The sequence below is a fragment of the Pseudophryne corroboree genome, unplaced genomic scaffold (assembly GCF_028390025.1).
Source record: "Pseudophryne corroboree isolate aPseCor3 unplaced genomic scaffold, aPseCor3.hap2 scaffold_660, whole genome shotgun sequence".
In the NCBI taxonomy this organism is placed as follows: domain Eukaryota; kingdom Metazoa; phylum Chordata; class Amphibia; order Anura; family Myobatrachidae; genus Pseudophryne; species Pseudophryne corroboree.
Genome location: NW_026970248.1, coordinates 129,931 through 151,693, shown reverse-complemented (window position 1 = coordinate 151,693; position 21,763 = coordinate 129,931). Strand labels below are relative to the sequence as shown.

The 21,763-nt window shown below is 34.9% G+C and overlaps 3 non-coding genes across 3 annotated transcripts; all 3 read right to left on the bottom strand.

The window, feature by feature from the left end:
- Positions 1–6,977: 6,977 nt before the first annotated feature.
- On the bottom strand, positions 6,978–7,051 carry TRNAS-ACU (transfer RNA serine (anticodon ACU)). The gene has a single exon. It is a non-coding gene; the product is annotated as a tRNA-Ser (tRNA).
- Positions 7,052–11,639: 4,588 nt separating this feature from the next.
- TRNAS-ACU (transfer RNA serine (anticodon ACU)) lies at positions 11,640–11,713 on the bottom strand. The gene has a single exon. It is a non-coding gene; the product is annotated as a tRNA-Ser (tRNA).
- Positions 11,714–18,635: 6,922 nt separating this feature from the next.
- On the bottom strand, positions 18,636–18,709 carry TRNAS-ACU (transfer RNA serine (anticodon ACU)). The gene has a single exon. It is a non-coding gene; the product is annotated as a tRNA-Ser (tRNA).
- Positions 18,710–21,763: the final 3,054 nt, after the last annotated feature.

Here is a 21,763-nt window from a genome sequence, read left to right as displayed (position 1 = left end):
TTATAGCCGTACACACTAACTGATTGCGCCACAGAGACACTTTGCAAAAGTACTTACTGACATAGGCTAATAAGCATTCATCTAAAACGTTTCCTAGAAAAACTTTAAAAAGTCAATAATCTGGAGAGTTTTTGTAAGATGTTTCTTCCATCCACCAACAAAGAAACACATTGGTACTTTCCCATGATGAGTGAGTGCTTCAGGATCTCTTGCACTTACATGTGCAGCAGAGTACTGCAATGGAAGCATGCTGGGCCCATAACCCAGAGGTAGGCAGATTAAAACTATCCTCTGCTATATGCATTTTTTTTGTTAATTAAAGTAATCCAAAACTGGGATTGATATTTTTGCTCTTTTATTTTTCATTAAAGTACAATAACTTTTACCATTTTAATTTGTTTTAATAGTATATTGAAAGTATTGTTTTCTTTTAAAAATCCACTTAATTTTCTTTACCCTATTATTAAAATGGTAATTGACAAAAACAAACTACATTGTCACCAGAAGAGCAATACAAAATGTACAAGTGATATATTAAAATCATCTTTCCAGCTTGAATTTCAATGATGCATTGGGGCAACGATTTTGTGAGAAACATTTTCACCCTTAAATAAAGATTTTCTTAATTCCTTACCTGTGTGCTAATTAGATATCACCTTGTTTTCACATTAAACAGACTTCCACATGAGAAAGCAGCAAGGATGCAGTGGCGTTAATGTTTCCTGGTGTCAACCTGTATTATTTCAGTAGACATTGAAATGAGGATGCATCTTGCTGCCTTTCCAATGAAGCAAGTTTAATTTAGTAATAGGTGAAAAACCATCCTTACAAAGGTGTTAATCAGAGACTTGGCTTTGTGGAAACTTTTCAGAGAACAAATTTGTTAGCATAAAAATAAAGCCAGAAAATGAAGAGCTGTTTAATCACTCAATTGGATTTTTTTGCCAGCATATTTCTTTTTCTCTGCAACCCACTGCTAAATTGTGCTTCCTAGCTGTTTTTATAAAATCACTGAATCAAATCTAACTCTGATTACATCAGAGAAGGCCAGGTACCCTACACCATAAGAGGGGGTTTGAAATTTTGACTTGTCTACTTAAAGATCACCAAAATCTGATAACAAGGGCAATTACGTCCCTGGGTGGGATTGAACCACCAACCTTTTGGTTAATAGCCATACACACTAACTGATTGCGCCACAGAGACACTTTGCAAAAGTCAATACTGACAAAGGCTAATAAGCATTCATCTAAAACGTTTCCTTGAAAAACTTTAAAAAGTCAATAATCTGGAGAGTTTTTGTAAGATGTTTCTTCCATCAACCAACGAAGAAACACATTGGTACTTTCCCATGATGAGTGAGTGCTTCAGGATCTCTTGCACTTACATGTGCAGCAGAGTACAGCAATGGAAGCATGCTGGGCCCATAACCCAGCGGTAGGCAGATTGAAACTATCCTTTGCTATATGCATTTTTTTTGTTAATTTAAGTAATCAAAACTGGGATTGATATTTTTGCTCTTTTATTTTTACTTGAAGTACAATAACTTTTACCATTTTAATTTGTTTGAATAGTATATTGACAGTATAGTTTTCTTTCAAAAATCCACTTAATTTTCTTTACCCTATTATTAAAAGGGTAATTGACAAAAACAAACTACATTGTCACCAGAAGAGCAATACAAAATGTACAAGTGATATATTAAAATCATCTTTCCAGCTTGAATTTCAATGATGCATTGGGGCAACGATTTTGTGAGAAACATCTTCACCCTTAAATAAAGATTTTCTTAATTCCTTACCTGTGTGCTAATTAGATATCACCTTGTTTTCACATTAAACAGACTTCTACATGAGAAAGCAGCAAGGATGCAGTGGCGTTAATGTTTCCTGGTGTCAACCTGTATTATTTCAGTAGACATTGAAATGAGGATGCATCTTGCTGCCTTTCCAATGAAGCAAGTTTAATTTAGTAATAGGTGAAAAACCATCCCTACAAAGGTGTTAATCAGAGACTTGGCTTTGTGGACACTTTTCAGAGAACAAATTTGTTAGCATAAAAATAAAGCCAGAAAATGAAGAGCTGTTTAATCACTCAATTGGATTTTTTTTGCCAGCATATTTCTTTTTCTCTGCAACCCACTGCTAAATTGTGCTTCCTAGCTGTTTTTATAAAATCAATGAATCAAATCTAACTCTGATTACATCAGAGAAGGCGAGGTACCCTACACCAGAACAGGGGGTTTGAAATTTTGACTTGTCTACTTAAAGATCACCAAAATTTGATAACAAGGTCAATTACGTCCATGGGTGGGATTGAACCACCAACCATTTGGTTAGTAGCCGGACACACTAACCAATTGCGCCACAGAGACACTTTGCAAAAAGCACATACTGACAAAGGCTAATAAGCATACATCTAGAACGTTTCCTAGAAAAACTTTAAAAAGTCAATAATCTGGAGAGTTTTTGTAAGATGTTTCTTCCATCAACCAACGAAGAAACACATTGGTACTTTCCCATGATGAGTGAGTGCTTCAGGATCTCTTGCACTTATATGTGCAGCAGAGTACTGCAATGGAAGCATGCTGGGCCCATAACCCAGAGGTAGGCAGATTGAAACTATCCTTTGCTATATGCATTTTTTTTTGTTAATTTAAGTAATCAAAACTGGGATTGATATTTTTGCTCTTTTATTTTTACTTAAAGTACAATAACTTTTACCATTTTAATTTGTTTTAATAGTATATTGACAGTATAGTTTTCTTTAAAAAATCCACTTAATTTTCTTTACCCTATTATTAAAAGGGTAATTGACAAAAACAAACTACGTTGTCACCAGAAGAGCAATACAAAATGTACAAGTGATATATTAAAATCATCTTTCCAGCTTGAATTTCAATGATGCATTGGGGCAACGATTTTGTGAGAAACATCTTCACCCTTAAATAAAGATTTTCTTAATTCCTTACCTGTGTGCTAATTAGATATCACCTTGTTTTCACATTAAACAGACTTCTACATGAGAAAGCAGCAAGGATGCAGTGGCGTTAATGTTTCCTGGTGTCAACCTGTATTATTTCAGTAGACATTGAAATGAGGATGCATCTTGCTGCCTTTCCAATGAAGCAAGTTTAATTTAGTAATAGGTGAAAAACCATCCCTACAAAGGTGTTAATCAGAGACTTGGCTTTGTGGACACTTTTCAGAGAACAAATTTGTTAGCATAAAAATAAAGCCAGAAAATGAAGAGCTGTTTAATCACTCAATTGAATTTTTTTTGCCAGCATATTTCTTTTTCTCTGCAACCCACTGCTAAATTGTGCTTCCTAGCTGTTTTTATAAAATCAATGAATCAAATCTAACTCTGATTACATCAGAGAAGGCCAGGTACCCTACACCAGAACAGGGGGTTTGAAATTTTGACTTGTCTACTTAAAGATCACCAAAATCTGATAACAAGGTCAATTACGTCCCTGGTTGGGATTGAACCACCAACCATTTGGTTAGTAGCCGGACACACTAACCGATTGCGCCACTGAGACACTTTGCAAAATGCACATACTGACAAAGGCTAATAAGCATACATCTAGAACGTTTCCTAGAAAGACTTTAAAAAGTCAATAATCTGGAGAGTTTTTGTAAAATGTTTCTTCCATCAACCAACGAAGAAACACATTGGTACTTTCCCATGATGAGTGAGTGCTTCAGGATCTCTTGCACTTACATGTGCAGCAGAGTACTGCAATGGAAGCATGCTGGGCCCATAACCCAGAGGTAGGCAGATTGAAACTATCCTTTGCTATATGCATTTTTTTTGTTAATTTAAGTAATCAAAACTGGGATTGATATTTTGCTCTTTTATTTTTACTTGAAGTACAATAACTTTTACCATTTTAATTTGTTTGAATAGTATATTGACAGTATAGTTTTCTTTAAAAAAATCCACTTAATTTTCTTTACCCTATTATTAAAAGGGTAATTGACAAAAACAAACTACATTGTCACCAGAAGAGCAATACAAAATGTACAAGTGATATATTAAAATCATCTTTCCAGCTTGAATTTCAATGATGCATTGGGGCAACGATTTTGTGAGAAACATCTTCACCCTTAAATAAAGATTTTCTTAATTCCTTACCTGTGTGCTAATTAGATATCACCTTGTTTTCACATTAAACAGACTTCTACATGAGAAAGCAGCAAGGATGCAGTGGCGTTAATGTTTCCTGGTGTCAACCTGTATTATTTCAGTAGACATTGAAATGAGGATGCATCTGGCTGCCTTTCCAATGAAGCAAGTTTAATTTAGTAATAGGTGAAAAACCATCCTTACAAAGGTGTTAATCAGAGACTTGGCTTTGTGGACACTTTTCAGAGAACAAATTTGTTAGCATAAAAATAAAGCCAGAAAATGAAGAGCTGTTTAATCACTCAATTGAATTTTTTTTGCCAGCATATTTCTTTTTCTCTGCAACCCACTGCTAAATTGTGCTTCCTAGCTGTTTTTATAAAATCAATGAATCAAATCTAACTCTGATTACATCAGAGAAGGCCAGGTACCCTACACCAGAACAGGGGGTTTGAAATTTTGACTTGTCTACTTAAAGATCACCAAAATCCGATAACAAGGTCAATTACATACCTGGTTGGGATTGAACCACCAACCATTTGGTTAGTAGCCGGACACACTAACCGATTGCACCACAGAGACACTTTGCAAAATGCACATACTGACAAAGGCTAATAAGCATACATCTAGAACGTTTCCTAGAAAGACTTTAAAATGTCAATAATCTGGAGAGTTTTTGTAAAATGTTTCTTCCATCAACCAACGAAGAAACACATTGGTACTTTCCCATGATGAGTGAGTGCTTCAGGATCTCTTGCACTTACATGTGCAGCAGAGTACTGCAATGGAAGCATGCTGGGCCCATAACCCAGAGGTAGGCAGATTGAAACTATCCTTTGCTATATGCATTTTTTTGTTAATTTAAGTAATCAAAACTGGGATTGATATTTTGCTCTTTTATTTTTACTTGAAGTACAATAACTTTTACCATTTTAATTTGTTTGAATAGTATATTGACAGTATAGTTTTCTTTAAAAAAATCCACTTAATTTTCTTTACCCTATTATTAAAAGGGTAATTGACAAAAACAAACTACATTGTCACCAGAAGAGCAATACAAAATGTACAAGTGATATATTAAAATCATCTTTCCAGCTTGAATTTCAATGATGCATTGGGGCAACGATTTTGTGAGAAACATCTTCACCCTTAAATAAAGATTTTCTTAATTCCTTACCTGTGTGCTAATTAGATATCACCTTGTTTTCACATTAAACAGACTTCTACATGAGAAAGCAGCAAGGATGCAGTGGCGTTAATGTTTCCTGGTGTCAACCTGTATTATTTCAGTAGACATTGAAATGAGGATGCATCTTGCTGCCTTTCCAATGAAGCAAGTTTAATTTAGTAATAGGTGAAAAACCATCCCTACAAAGGTGTTAATCAGAGACTTGGCTTTGTGGACACTTTTCAGAGAACAAATTTGTTAGCATAAAAATAAAGCCAGAAAATGAAGAGCTGTTTAATCACTCAATTGGATTTTTTTTGCCAGCATATTTCTTTTTCTCTGCAACCCACTGCTAAATTGTGCTTCCTAGCTGTTTTTATAAAATCAATGAATCAAATCTAACTCTGATTACATCAGAGAAGGCCAGGTACCCTACACCAGAACAGGGGGTTTGAAATTTTGACTTGTCTACTTAAAGATCACCAAAATCTGATAACAAGGTCAATTACGTCCCTGGTTGGGATTGAACCACCAACCATTTGGTTAGTAGCCAGACACACTAACCAATTGCGCCACAGAGACACGTTGCAAAAAGCACATACTGACAAAGGCTAATAAGCATACATCTAGAACGTTTCCTAGAAAAACTTTAAAAAGTCAATAATCTGGAGAGTTTTTGTAAGATGTTTCTTCCATCAACCAACGAAGAAACACATTGGTACTTTCCCATGATGAGTGAGTGCTTCAGGATCTCTTGCACTTATATGTGCAGCAGAGTACTGCAATGGAAGCATGCTGGGCCCATAACCCAGAGGTAGGCAGATTGAAACTATCCTTTGCTATATGCATTTTTTTTTGTTAATTTAAGTAATCAAAACTGGGATTGATATTTTTGCTCTTTTATTTTTACTTAAAGTACAATAACTTTTACCATTTTAATTTGTTTTAATAGTATATTGACAGTATAGTTTTCTTTAAAAAATCCACTTAATTTTCTTTACCCTATTATTAAAAGGGTAATTGACAAAAACAAACTACGTTGTCACCAGAAGAGCAATACAAAATGTACAAGTGATATATTAAAATCATCTTTCCAGCTTGAATTTCAATGATGCATTGGGGCAACGATTTTGTGAGAAACATCTTCACCCTTAAATAAAGATTTTCTTAATTCCTTACCTGTGTGCTAATTAGATATCACCTTGTTTTCACATTAAACAGACTTCTACATGAGAAAGCAGCAAGGATGCAGTGGCGTTAATGTTTCCTGGTGTCAACCTGTATTATTTCAGTAGACATTGAAATGAGGATGCATCTTGCTGCCTTTCCAATGAAGCAAGTTTAATTTAGTAATAGGTGAAAAACCATCCCTACAAAGGTGTTAATCAGAGACTTGGCTTTGTGGACACTTTTCAGAGAACAAATTTGTTAGCATAAAAATAAAGCCAGAAAATGAAGAGCTGTTTAATCACTCAATTGAATTTTTTTTGCCAGCATATTTCTTTTTCTCTGCAACACACTGCTAAATTGTGCTTCCTAGCTGTTTTTATAAAATCAATGAATCAAATCTAACTCTGATTACATCAGAGAAGGCCAGGTACCCTACACCAGAACAGGGGGTTTGAAATTTTGACTTGTCTACTTAAAGATCACCAAAATCTGATAACAAGGTCAATTACGTCCCTGGTTGGGATTGAACCACCAACCATTTGGTTAGTAGCCGAACACACTAACCGATTGTGCCACAGAGACACTTTGCAAAATACACATACTGACAAAGGCTAATAAGCATACATCTAGAACGTTTCCTAGAAAGACTTTAAAAAGTCAATAATCTGGAGAGTTTTTGTAAATGTTTCTTCCATCAACCAACGAAGAAACACATTGGTACTTTCCCATGATGAGTGAGTGCTTCAGGATCTCTTGCACTTACATGTGCAGCAGAGTACTGCAATGGAAGCATGCTGGGACCATAACCCAGAGGTAGGCAGATTGAAACTATCCTTTGCTATATGCATTTTTTTTGTTAATTTAAGTAATCAAAACTGGGATTGATATTTTGCTCTTTTATTTTTACTTGAAGTACAATAACTTTTACCATTTTAATTTGTTTGAATAGTATATTGACAGTATAGTTTTCTTTAAAAAAATCCACTTAATTTTCTTTACCCTATTATTAAAAGGGTAATTGACAAAAACAAACTGCATTGTCACCAGAAGAGCAATACAAAATGTACAAGTGATATATTAAAATCATCTTTCCAGCTTGAATTTCAATGATGCATTGGGGCAACGATTTTGTGAGAAACATCTTCACCCTTAAATAAAGATTTTCTTAATTCCTTACCTGTGTGCTAATTAGATATCACCTTGTTTTCACATTAAACAGACTTCTACATGAGAAAGCAGCAAGGATGCAGTGGCGTTAATGTTTCCTGGTGTCAACCTGTATTATTTCAGTAGACATTGAAATGAGGATGCATCTGGCTGCCTTTCCAATGAAGCAAGTTTAATTTAGTAATAGGTGAAAAACCATCCTTACAAAGGTGTTAATCAGAGACTTGGCTTTGTGGACACTTTTCAGAGAACAAATTTGTTAGCATAAAAATAAAGCCAGAAAATGAAGAGCTGTTTAATCACTCAATTGAATTTTTTTTGCCAGCATATTTCTTTTTCTCTGCAACCCACTGCTAAATTGTGCTTCCTAGCTGTTTTTATAAAATCAATGAATCAAATCTAACTCTGATTACATCAGAGAAGGCCAGGTACCCTACACCAGAACAGGGGGTTTGAAATTTTGACTTGTCTACTTAAAGATCACCAAAATCTGATAACAAGGTCAATTACATCCCTGGTTGGGATTGAACCACCAACCATTTGGTTAGTAGCCGGACACACTAACCGATTGCGCCACAGAGACACTTTGCAAAATGCGCATACTGACAAAGGCTAATAAGCATACATCTAGAACGTTTCCTAGAAAGACTTTAAAATGTCAATAATCTGGAGAGTTTTTGTAAAATGTTTCTTCCATCAACCAACGAAGAAACACATTGGTACTTTCCCATGATGAGTGAGTGCTTCAGGATCTCTTGCACTTACATGTGCAGCAGAGTACTGCAATGGAAGCATGCTGGGCCCATAACCCAGAGGTAGGCAGATTGAAACTATCCTTTGCTATATGCATTTTTTTTGTTAATTTAAGTAATCAAAACTGGGATTGATATTTTGCTCTTTTATTTTTACTTGAAGTACAATAACTTTTACCATTTTAATTTGTTTGAATAGTATATTGACAGTATAGTTTTCTTTAAAAAAATCCACTTAATTTTCTTTACCCTATTATTAAAAGGGTAATTGACAAAAACAAACTACATTGTCACCAGAAGAGCAATACAAAATGTACAAGTGATATATTAAAATCATCTTTCCAGCTTGAATTTCAATGATGCATTGGGGCAACGATTTTGTGAGAAACATCTTCACCCTTAAATAAAGATTTTCTTAATTCCTTACCTGTGTGCTAATTAGATATCACCTTGTTTTCACATTAAACAGACTTCTACATGAGAAAGCAGCAAGGATGCAGTGGCGTTAATGTTTCCTGGTGTCAACCTGTATTATTTCAGTAGACATTGAAATGAGGATGCATCTTGCTGCCTTTCCAATGAAGCAAGTTTAATTTAGTAATAGGTGAAAAACCATCCCTACAAAGGTGTTAATCAGAGACTTGGCTTTGTGGACACTTTTCAGAGAACAAATTTGTTAGCATAAAAATAAAGCCAGAAAATGAAGAGCTGTTTAATCACTCAATTGGATTTTTTTTGCCAGCATATTTCTTTTTCTCTGCAACCCACTGCTAAATTGTGCTTCCTAGCTGTTTTTATAAAATCAATGAATCAAATCTAACTCTGATTACATCAGAGAAGGCCAGGTACCCTACACCAGAACAGGGGGTTTGAAATTTTGACTTGTCTACTTAAAGATCACCAAAATCTGATAACAAGGTCAATTACGTCCCTGGTTGGGATTGAACCACCAACCATTTGGTTAGTAGCCGGACACACTAACCAATTGCGCCACAGAGACACGTTGCAAAAAGCACATACTGACAAAGGCTAATAAGCATACATCTAGAACGTTTCCTAGAAAAACTTTAAAAAGTCAATAATCTGGAGAGTTTTTGTAAGATGTTTCTTCCATCAACCAACGAAGAAACACATTGGTACTTTCCCATGATGAGTGAGTGCTTCAGGATCTCTTGCACTTACATGTGCAGCAGAGTACTGCAATGGAAGCATGCTGGGCCCATAACCCAGAGGTAGGCAGATTGAAACTATCCTTTGCTATATGCATTTTTTTTTTGTTAATTTAAGTAATCAAAACTGGGATTGATATTTTTGCTCTTTTATTTTTACTTAAAGTACAATAACTTTTACCATTTTAATTTGTTTTAATAGTATATTGACAGTATAGTTTTCTTTAAAAAATCCACTTAATTTTCTTTACCCTATTATTAAAAGGGTAATTGACAAAAACAAACTACATTGTCACCAGAAGAGCAATACAAAATGTACAAGTGATATATTAAAATCATCTTTCCAGCTTGAATTTCAATGATGCATTGGGGCAACGATTTTGTGAGAAACATCTTCACCCTTAAATAAAGATTTTCTTAATTCCTTACCTGTGTGCTAATTAGATATCACCTTGTTTTCACATTAAACAGACTTCTACATGAGAAAGCAGCAAGGATGCAGTGGCGTTAATGTTTCCTGGTGTCAACCTGTATTATTTCAGTAGACATTGAAATGAGGATGCATCTTGCTGCCTTTCCAATGAAGCAAGTTTAATTTAGTAATAGGTGAAAAACCATCCCTACAAAGGTGTTAATCAGAGACTTGGCTTTGTGGACACTTTTCAGAGAACAAATTTGTTAGCATAAAAATAAAGCCAGAAAATGAAGAGCTGTTTAATCACTCAATTGGATTTTTTTTGCCAGCATATTTCTTTTTCTCTGCAACCCACTGCTAAATTGTGCTTCCTAGCTGTTTTTATAAAATCAATGAATCAAATCTAACTCTGATTACATCAGAGAAGGCGAGGTACCCTACACCAGAACAGGGGGTTTGAAATTTTGACTTGTCTACTTAAAGATCACCAAAATCTGATAACAAGGTCAATTACGTCCCTGGGTGGGATTGAGCCACCAACCATTTGGTTAGTAGCCGGACACACTAACCAATTGCGCCACAGAGACACTTTGCGAAAAGCACATACTGACAAAGGCTAATAAGCATACATCTAGAACGTTTCCTAGAAAAACTTTAAAAAGTCAATAATCTGGAGAGTTTTTGTAAGATGTTTCTTCCATCAACCAACGAAGAAACACATTGGTACTTTCCCATGATGACTGAGTGCTTCAGGATCTCTTGCACTTACATGTGCAGCAGAGTACTGCAATGGAAGCATGCTGGGCCCATAACCCAGAGGTAGGCAGATTGAAACTATCCTTTGCTATATGCATTTTTTTTTTGTTAATTTAGGTAATCAAAACTGGGATTGATATTTTTGCTCTTTTATTTTTACTTACCATTTTAATTTGTTTTAATAGTATATTGACAGTATAGTTTTCTTTAAAAAATCCACTTACTTTTCTTTACCCTATTATTAAAAGGGTAATTGACAAAAACAAACTACATTGTCACCAGAAGAGCAATACAAAATGTACAAGTGATATATTAAAATCATCTTTCCAGCTTGAATTTCAATGATGCATTGGGGCAACGATTTTGTGAGAAACATCTTCACCCTTAAATAAAGATTTTCTTAATTCCTTACCTGTGTGCTAATTAGATATCACCTTGTTTTCACATTAAACAGACTTCCACATGAGAAAGCAGCAAGGATGCTGTGGCGTTAATGTTTCCTGGTGTCAACCCGTATTATTTCAGTAGACATTGAAATGAGGATGCATCTTGCTGCCTTTCCAATGAAGCAAATTAAATTTAGTAATAGGTGAAAAACCATCCCTACAAAGGTGTTAATCAGAGACTTGGCTTTGTGGACACTTTTCAGAGAACAAATTTGTTAGCATAAAAATAAAGCCAGAAAATGAAGAGCTGTTTAATCACTCAATTGGATTTTTTTTGCCAGCATATTTCTTTTTCTCTGCAACCCACTGCTAAATTGTGCTTCCTATCTGTTTTTATAAAATCACTGAATCAAATCTAACTCTGATTACATCAGAGAAGGCCAGGTACCCTACACCATAACAGGGGGTTTGAAATTTTGACTTGTCTACTTAAAGATCACCAAAATCTGATAACAAGGTCAATTACATCCCTGGGTGGGATTGAACCACCAACCTTTTGGTTAGTAGCCAGACACACTAACCAATTGCGCCACAGAGACACTTTGTAAAAATTATATACTGACAAAGGCTAATAAGCATACATCTAGAACGTTTCCTAGAAAAACTTTAAAAAGTCAATAATCTGGAGAGTTTTTGTAAGATGTTTCTTCCATCAACCAACGAAGAAACACATTGGTACTTTCCCATGATGAGTGAGTGCTTCAGGATCTCTTGCACTTACATGTGCAGCAGAGTACTGCAATGGAAGCATGCTGGGCCCATAACCCAGAGGTAGGCAGATTGAAACTATCCTTTGCTATATGCATTTTTTTTGTTAATTTAAGTAATCAAAACTGGGATTGATATTTTGCTCTTTTATTTTTACTTGAAGTACAATAACTTTTACCATTTTAATTTGTTTGAATAGTATATTGACAGTATAGTTTTCTTTAAAAAAATCCACTTAATTTTCTTTACCCTATTATTAAAAGGGTAATTGACAAAAACAAACTACATTGTCACCAGAAGAGCAATACAAAATGTACAAGTGATATATTAAAATCATCTTTCCAGCTTGAATTTCAATGATGCATTGGGGCAACGATTTTGTGAGAAACATCTTCACCCTTAAATAAAGATTTTCTTAATTCCTTACCTGTGTGCTAATTAGATATCACCTTGTGTTCACATTAAACAGACTTCTACATGAGAAAGCAGCAAGGATGCAGTGGCGTTAATGTTTCCTGGTGTCAACCTGTATTATTTCAGTAGACATTGAAATGAGGATGCATCTTGCTGCCTTTCCAATGAAGCAAGTTTAATTTAGTAATAGGTGAAAAACCATCCCTACAATGGTGTTAATCAGAGACTTGGCTTTGTGGACACTTTTCAGAGAACAAATTTGTTAGCATAAAAATAAAGCCAGAAAATGAAGAGCTGTTTAATCACTCAATTGAATTTTTTTTGCCAGCATATTTCTTTTTCTCTGCAACCCACTGCTAAATTGTGCTTCCTAGCTGTTTTTATAAAATCAATGAATCAAATCTAACTCTGATTACATCAGAGAAGGCCAGGTACCCTACACCAGAACAGGGGGTTTGAAATTTTGACTTGTCTACTTAAAGATCACCAAAATCTGATAACAAGGTCAAATACGTCCCTGGTTGGGATTGAACCACCAACCATTTGGTTAGTAGCCGGACACACTAACCAATTGCGCCACAGAGACACGTTGCAAAAAGCACATACTGACAAAGGCTAATAAGCATACATCTAGAACGTTTCCTAGAAAAACTTTAAAAAGTCAATAATCTGGAGAGTTTTTGTAAGATGTTTCTTCCATCAACCAACGAAGAAACACATTGGTACTTTCCCATGATGAGTGAGTGCTTCAGGATCTCTTGCACTTACATGTGCAGCAGAGTACTGCAATGGAAGCATGCTGGGCCCATAACCCAGAGGTAGGCAGATTGAAACTATCCTTTGCTATATGCATTTTTTTTTGTTAATTTAAGTAATCAAAACTGGGATTGATATTTTTGCTCTTTTATTTTTACTTAAAGTACAATAACTTTTACCATTTTAATTTGTTTTAATAGTATATTGACAGTATAGTTTTCTTTAAAAAATCCACTTAATTTTCTTTACCCTATTATTAAAAGGGTAATTGACAAAAACAAACTACATTGTCACCAGAAGAGCAATACAAAATGTACAAGTGATATATTAAAATCATCTTTCCAGCTTGAATTTCAATGATGCATTGGGGCAACGATTTTGTGAGAAACATCTTCACCCTTAAATAAAGATTTTCTTAATTCCTTACCTGTGTGCTAATTAGATATCACCTTGTTTTCACATTAAACAGACTTCTACATGAGAAAGCAGCAAGGATGCAGTGGCGTTAATGTTTCCTGGTGTCAACCTGTATTATTTCAGTAGACATTGAAATGAGGATGCATCTTGCTGCCTTTCCAATGAAGCAAGTTTAATTTAGTAATAGGTGAAAAACCATCCCTACAAAGGTGTTAATCAGAGACTTGGCTTTGTGGACACTTTTCAGAGAACAAATTTGTTAGCATAAAAATAAAGCCAGAAAATGAAGAGCTGTTTAATCACTCAATTGGATTTTTTTTGCCAGCATATTTCTTTTTCTCTGCAACCCACTGCTAAATTGTGCTTCCTAGCTGTTTTTATAAAATCAATGAATCAAATCTAACTCTGATTACATCAGAGAAGGCGAGGTACCCTACACCAGAACAGGGGGTTTGAAATTTTGACTTGTCTACTTAAAGATCACCAAAATCTGATAACAAGGTCAATTACGTCCCTGGGTGGGATTGAACCACCAACCATTTGGTTAGTAGCCGGACACACTAACCAATTGCGCCACAGAGACACGTTGCAAAAAGCACATACTGACAAAGGCTAATAAGCATACATCTAGAACGTTTCCTAGAAAAACTTTAAAAAGTCAATAATCTGGAGAGTTTTTGTAAGATGTTTCTTCCATCAACCAACGAAGAAACACATTGGTACTTTCCCATGATGAGTGAGTGCTTCAGGATCTCTTGCACTTACATGTGCAGCAGAGTACTGCAATGGAAGCATGCTGGGCCCATAACCCAGAGGTAGGCAGATTGAAACTATCCTTTGCTATATGCATTTTTTTTTGTTAATTTAAGTAATCAAAACTGGGATTGATATTTTTGCTCTTTTATTTTTACTTAAAGTACAATAACTTTTACCATTTTAATTTGTTTTAATAGTATATTGACAGTATAGTTTTCTTTAAAAAATCCACTTAATTTTCTTTACCCTATTATTAAAAGGGTAATTGACAAAAACAAACTACATTGTCACCAGAAGAGCAATACAAAATGTACAAGTGATATATTAAAATCATCTTTCCAGCTTGAATTTCAATGATGCATTGGGGCAACGATTTTGTGAGAAACATCTTCACCCTTAAATAAAGATTTTCTTAATTCCTTACCTGTGTGCTAATTAGATATCACCTTGTTTTCACATAAAACAGACTTCTACATGAGAAAGCAGCAAGGATGCAGTGGCGTTAATGTTTCCTGGTGTCAACCTGTATTATTTCAGTAGACATTGAAATGAGGATGCATCTTGCTGCCTTTCCAATGAAGCAAGTTTAATTTAGTAATAGGTGAAAAACCATCCCTACAAAGGTGTTAATCAGAGACTTGGCTTTGTGGACACTTTTCAGAGAACAAATTTGTTAGCATAAAAATAAAGCCAGAAAATGAAGAGCTGTTTAATCACTCAATTGGATTTTTTTTGCCAGCATATTTCTTTTTCTCTGCAACCCACTGCTAAATTGTGCTTCCTAGCTGTTTTTATAAAATCAATGAATCAAATCTAACTCTGATTACATCAGAGAAGGCGAGGTACCCTACACCAGAACAGGGGGTTTGAAATTTTGACTTGTCTACTTAAAGATCACCAAAATCTGATAACAAGGTCAATTACGTCCCTGGGTGGGATTGAACCACCAACCATTTGGTTAGTAGCCGGACACACTAACCAATTGCGCCACAGAGACACTTTGCAAAAAGCACATACTGACAAAGGCTAATAAGCATACATCTAGAACGTTTCCTAGAAAAACTTTAAAAAGTCAATAATCTGGAGAGTTTTTGTAAGATGTTTCTTCCATCAACCAACGAAGAAACACATTGGTACTTTCCCATGATGAGTGAGTGCTTCAGGATCTCTTGCACTTACATGTGCAGCAGAGTACTGCAATGGAAGCATGCTGGGCCCATAACCCAGAGGTAGGCAGATTGAAACTATCCTTTGCTATATGCATTTTTTTTTGTTAATTTAAGTAATCAAAACTGGGATTGATATTTTTGCTCTTTTATTTTTACTTACCATTTTAATTTGTTTTAATAGTATATTGACAGTATAGTTTTCTTTAAAAAATCCACTTAATTTTCTTTACCATATTATTAAAAGGGTAATTGACAAAAACAAACTACATTGTCACCAGAAGAGCAATACAAAATGTACAAGTGATATATTAAAATCATCTTTCCAGCTTGAATTTCAATGATGCATTGGGGCAACGATTTTGTGAGAAACATCTTCACCCTTAAATAAAGATTTTCTTAATTCCTTACCTGTGTGCTAATTAGATATCACCTTGTTTTCACATTAAACAGACTTCCACACGAGAAAGCAGCAAGGATGCTGTGGCGTTAATGTTTCCTGGTGTCAACCCGTATTATTTCAGTAGACATTGAAATGAGGATGCATCTTGCTGCCTTTCCAATGAAGCAAATTAAATTTAGTAATAGGTGAAAAACAATCCCTACAAAGGTGTTAATCAGAGACTTGGCTTTGTGGACACTTTTCAGAGAACAAATTTGTTAGCATAAAAATAAAGCCAGAAAATGAAGAGCTGTTTAATCACTCAATTGGATTTTTTTGCCAGCATATTTCTTTTTCTCTGCAACCCACTGCTAAATTGTGCTTCCTAGCTGTTTTTATAAAATCACTGAATCAAATCTAACTCTGATTACATCAGAGAAGGCCAGGTACCCTACACCATAAGAGGGGGTTTGAAATTTTGACTTGTCTACTTAAAGATCACCAAAATCTGATAACAAGGTCAATTACGTCCCTGGGTGGGATTGAACCACCAACCTTTTGGTTTTTAGCCGTACACACTTACTGATTGCGCCACAGAGAGACTTTGCAAAAGTACATACTGACAAAGGCTAATAAGCATTCATCTAAAACGTTTCCTAGAAAAACTTTAAAAAGTCAATAATCTGGAGAGTTTTTGTAAGATGTTTCTTCCATCCACCAACGAAGAAACACATTGGTACTTTCCCATGATGAGTGAGTGCTTCAGGATCTCTTGCACTTACATATGCAGCAGAGTACTGCAATGGAAGCATGCTGGGCCCATAACCCAGAGGTAGGCAGATTAAAACTATCCTCTGCTATATGCATTTTTTTTGTTAATTAAAGTAATCCAAAACTGGGATTGATATTTTTGCTCTTTTATTTTTCATTAAAGTACAATAACTTTTACCATTTTAATTTGTTTTAATAGTATATTGAAAGTATTGTTTTCTTTTAAAAATCCACTTAATTTTCTTTACCCTATTATTAAAATGGTAATTGACAAAAACAAACTACATTGTCACCAGAAGAGCAATACAAAATGTACAAGTGATATATTAAAATCATCTTTCCAGCTTGAATTTCAATGATGCATTGGGGCAACGATTTTGTGAGAAACATCTTCACCCTTAAATAAAGATTTTCTTAATTCCTTACCTGTGTGCTAATTAGATATCACCTTGTTTTCACATTAAACAGACTTCTACATGAGAAAGCAGCAAGGATGCAGTGGCGTTAATGTTTCCTGGTGTCAACCTGTATTATTTCAGTAGACATTGAAATGAGGATGCATCTTGCTGCCTTTCCAATGAAGCAAGTTTAATTTAGTAATAGGTGAAAAACCATCCCTACAAAGGTGTTAATCAGAGACTTGGCTTTGTGGACACTTTTCAGAGAACAAATTTGTTAGCATAAAAATAAAGCCAGAAAATGAAGAGCTGTTTAATCACTCAATTGGATTTTTTTTCCAGCATATTTCTTTTTCTCTGCAACCCACTGCTAAATTGTGCTTCCTAGCTGTTTTTATAAAATCAATGAATCAAATCTAACTCTGATTACATCAGAGAAGGCCAGGTACCCTACACCATAACAGGGGGTTTGAAATTTTGACTTGTCTACTTAAAGATCACCAAAATCTGATAACAAGGTCAATTACGTCCCTGGGTGGGATTGAACCACCAACCTTTTGGTTAGTAGCCGGACACACTAACCGATTGCGCCACAGAGACACTTTGCAAAAATTACATACTGACAAAGGCTAATAAGCATACATCTAGAACGTTTCCTAGAAAAACTTTAAAAAGTCTATAATCTGGAGAGTTTTTGTAAGATGTTTCTTCCATCAACCAACGAAGAAACACATTGGTACTTTCCCATGATGAGTGAGTGCTTCAGGATCTCTTGCACTTACATGTGCAGCAGAGTACTGCAATGGAAGCATGCTGGGCCCATAACCCAGAGGTAGGCAGATTGAAACTATCCTTTGCTATATGCATTTTTTTTGTTAATTTAAGTAATCAAAACTGGGATTGATATTTTTGCTCTTTTATTTTTACTTAAAGTACAATAACTTTTACCATTTTAATTTGTTTTAATAGTATATTGACAGTATAGTTTTCTTTAAAAAATCCACTTAATTTTCTTTACCCTATTATTAAAAGGGTAATTGACAAAAACAAACTACATTGTCACCAGAAGAGCAATACAAAATGTACAAGTGATATATTAAAATCATCTTTCCAGCTTGAATTTCAATGATGCATTGGGGCAACGATTTTGTGAGAAACATCTTCACCCTTAAATAAAGATTTTCTTAATTCCTTACCTGTGTGCTAATTACATGTCACCTTGTTTTCACATAAAACAGACTTCTACATGAGAAAGCAGCAAGGATGCAGTGGCGTTAATGTTTCCTGGTGTCAACCTGTATTATTTCAGTAGACATTGAAATGAGGATGCATCTTGCTGCCTTTCCAATGAAGCAAGTTTAATTTAGTAATAGGTGAAAAACCATCCTTACAAAGGTGTTAATCAGAGACTTGGCTTTGTGGACACTTTTCAGAGAACAAATTTGTTAGCATAAAAATAAAGGCAGAAAATGAAGAGCTGTTTAATCACTCAATTGGATTTTTCTACCAGCATATTTTTTTCTCTGCAACCCATTGCTAAATTGTGCTTCCTAGCTGTTTTTTATAAAATCACTGAATCAAATCTAACTCCGATTACATCAGAGAAGGCCAGGTACCCTACACCAAAAGAGGGGGTTTGAAATTTTGACTTGTCTACTTAAATATCACCAAAACCTGATGACAAGGTCAATCATGTCCCTGGGTGGGATTGAACCACCAACCTTTTGGTTAGTACCCAGACACACTAACCGATTGCGCCACAGAGACACTTTGCAAAAAGTACATACTGACAAAGGCTAATAAGCATTAATCTAGAACGTTTCCTAGAAAAACTTTAAAAAGTCAATAATCTGGAGAGTTTTTGTAAGAATTTTCTTAAATCAACCAACGAAGAAACACATTGGTACTTTCCCATGATGAGTGAGTGCTTCAGGATCTCTTGCACTTACATGTGCAGCAGAGTACTGCAATGGAAGCATGCTGGGCCCATTACCCAGAGATAGGCAGATTGAAACTATCCTCTGCTATATGCATTTTTTTTGTTAAAGTAATCCAAAACTGGGATTGATATGTTAGCTATTTTTTATTTAATTAAAGTACAATAACTTTTACCATTTTAATTTGTTTTAATAGTATATTGACAGTATTGTTTTCTTTCAAAAATCCACTTAATTTTCTTTACCCTATTATTAAAATGGTAATTGACAAAAACAAACTACATTGTCACCAGAAGAGCAATACAAAATGTACAAGTGATATATTAAAATCATCTTTCCAGCTTGAATTTCAATGATGCATTGGGGCAACGATTTTGTGAGAAACATCTTCACCCTTAAATAAAGATTTTCTTAATTCCTTACCTGTGTGCTAATTAGATATCACCTTGTTTTCACATTAAACAGTCTTCCACATGAGAAAGCAGCAAGGATGCATTGGCGTTAATGTTTCCTGGTGTCAACCTGTATTATTTCAGTAGACATTGAAATGAGGATGCATCTTGCTGCCTTTCCAATGAAGCAAGTTTAATTTAGTAATAGGTGAAAAACCATCCCTACAAAGGTGTTAATCAGAGACTTGGCTTTGTGGACACTTTTCAGAGAACAAATTTGTTAGCATAAAAATAAAGCCAGAAAATGAAGAGCTGTTTAATCACTCAATTGGATTTTTTTGCCAGCATATTTCTTTTTCTCTGCAACCCACTGCTAAATTGTGCTTCCTAGCTGTTTTTATAAAATCACTGAATCAAATCTAACTCTGATTACATCAGAGAAGGCCAGGTACCCTACACCATAAGAGGGGATTTGAAATTTTGACTTGTCTACTTAAAGATCACCAAAATCTGATAACAAGGTCAATTACGTCCCTGGGTGGGATTGAACCACCAACCTTTTGGTTTATAGCCGTACACACTAACTGATTGCGCCACAGAGACACTTTGCAAAAGTACATACTGACAAAGGCTAATAAGCATTCATCTAAAACGTTTCCTAGAAAAACTTTAAAAAGTCAATAATCTGGAGAGTTTTTGTAAGATGTTTCTTCCATCCACCAACGAAGAAACACATTGGTACTTTCCCATGATGAGTGAGTGCTTCAGGATCTCTTGCACTTACATGTGCAGCAGAGTACTGCAATGGAAGCATGCTGGGCCCATAACCCAGAGGTAGGCAGATTAAAACTATCCTCTGCTATATGCATTTTTTTTTGTTAATTAAAGTAATCCAAAACTGGGATTGATATTTTTGCTCTTTTATTTTTCATTAAAGTACAATAACTTTTACCATTTTAATTTGTTTTAATAGTATATTGAAAGTATTGTTTTCTTTTAAAAATCCACTTAATTTTCTTTACCCTATTATTAAAATGGTAATTGACAAAAACAAACTACATTGTCACCAGAAGAGCAATACAAAATGTACAAGTGATATATTAAAATCATCTTTCCAGCTTGAATTTCAATGATGCATTGGGGCAACGATTTTGTGAGAAACATTTTCACCCTTAAATAAAGATTTTCTTAATTCCTTACCTGTGTGCTAATTAGATATCACCTTGTTTTCACATTAAACAGACTTCCACGTGGCGTTAATGTTTCCTGGTGTCAACCTGTATTATTTCAGTAGACATTGAAATGAGGATGCATCTTGCTGCCTTTCCAATGAAGCAAGTTTAATTTAGTAATAGGTGAAAAACCATCCTTACAAAGGTGTTAATCAGAGACTTGGCTTTGTGGACACTTTTCAGAGAACAAATTTGTTAGCATAAAAATAAAGCCAGAAAATGAAGAGCTGTTTAATCACTCAATTGGATTTTTTTGCCAGCATATTTCTTTTTCTCTGTAACCCACTGCTAAATTGTGCTTCCTAGCTGTTTTTATAAAATCACTGAATCAAATCTAACTCTGATTACATCAGAGAAGGCCAGGTACCCTACACCATAAGAGGGGGGTTGAAATTTTGACTTGTCTACTTAAAGATCACCAAAATCTGATAACAAGGTCAATTACGTCCCTGGGTGGGATTGAGCCACCAACCTTTTGGTTTATAGCCATACACACTAACTGATTGCGCCACAGAGACACTTTGCAAAAGTACATACTGACAAAGGCTAATAAGCATTCATCTAAAACGTTTCCTAGAAAAACTTTAAAAAGTCAATAATCTGGAGAGTTTTTGTAAGATGTTTCTTCCATCAACCAACGAAGAAACACATTGGTACTTTCCCATGATGAGTGAGTGCTTCAGGATCTATTGCACTTACATGTGCAGCAGAGTACAGCAATGGAAGCATGCTGGGCACATAACCCAGAGGTAGGCAGATTGAAACTATCCTCTGCTATATGCATTTTTTTTTGTTAATTAAAGTAATCCAAAACTGGGATTGATATGTTGGCTCTTTTATTTTTACTTACAGTACAATAACTTTTACCATTTTAATTTGTTTTAATAGTATATTGACAGTATTGTTTTCTTTCAAAAATCCACTTAATTTTCTTTACCCTATTATTAAAATGGTAATTGACAAAAACAAACTACATTGTCACCAGAAGAGCAATACAAAATGTACAAGTGATATATTAAAATCATCTTTCCAGCTTGAATTTCAATGATGCATTGGGGCAACGATTTTGTGAGAAACATTTTCACCCTTAAATAAAGATTTTCTTAATTCCTTACCTGTGTGCTAATTAGATATCACCTTGTTTTCACATTAAACAGACTTCCACATGAGAAAGCAGCAAGGATGCAGTGGCGTTAATGTTTCCTGGTGTCAACCTGTATTATTTCAGTAGACATTGAAATGAGGATGCATCTTGCTGCC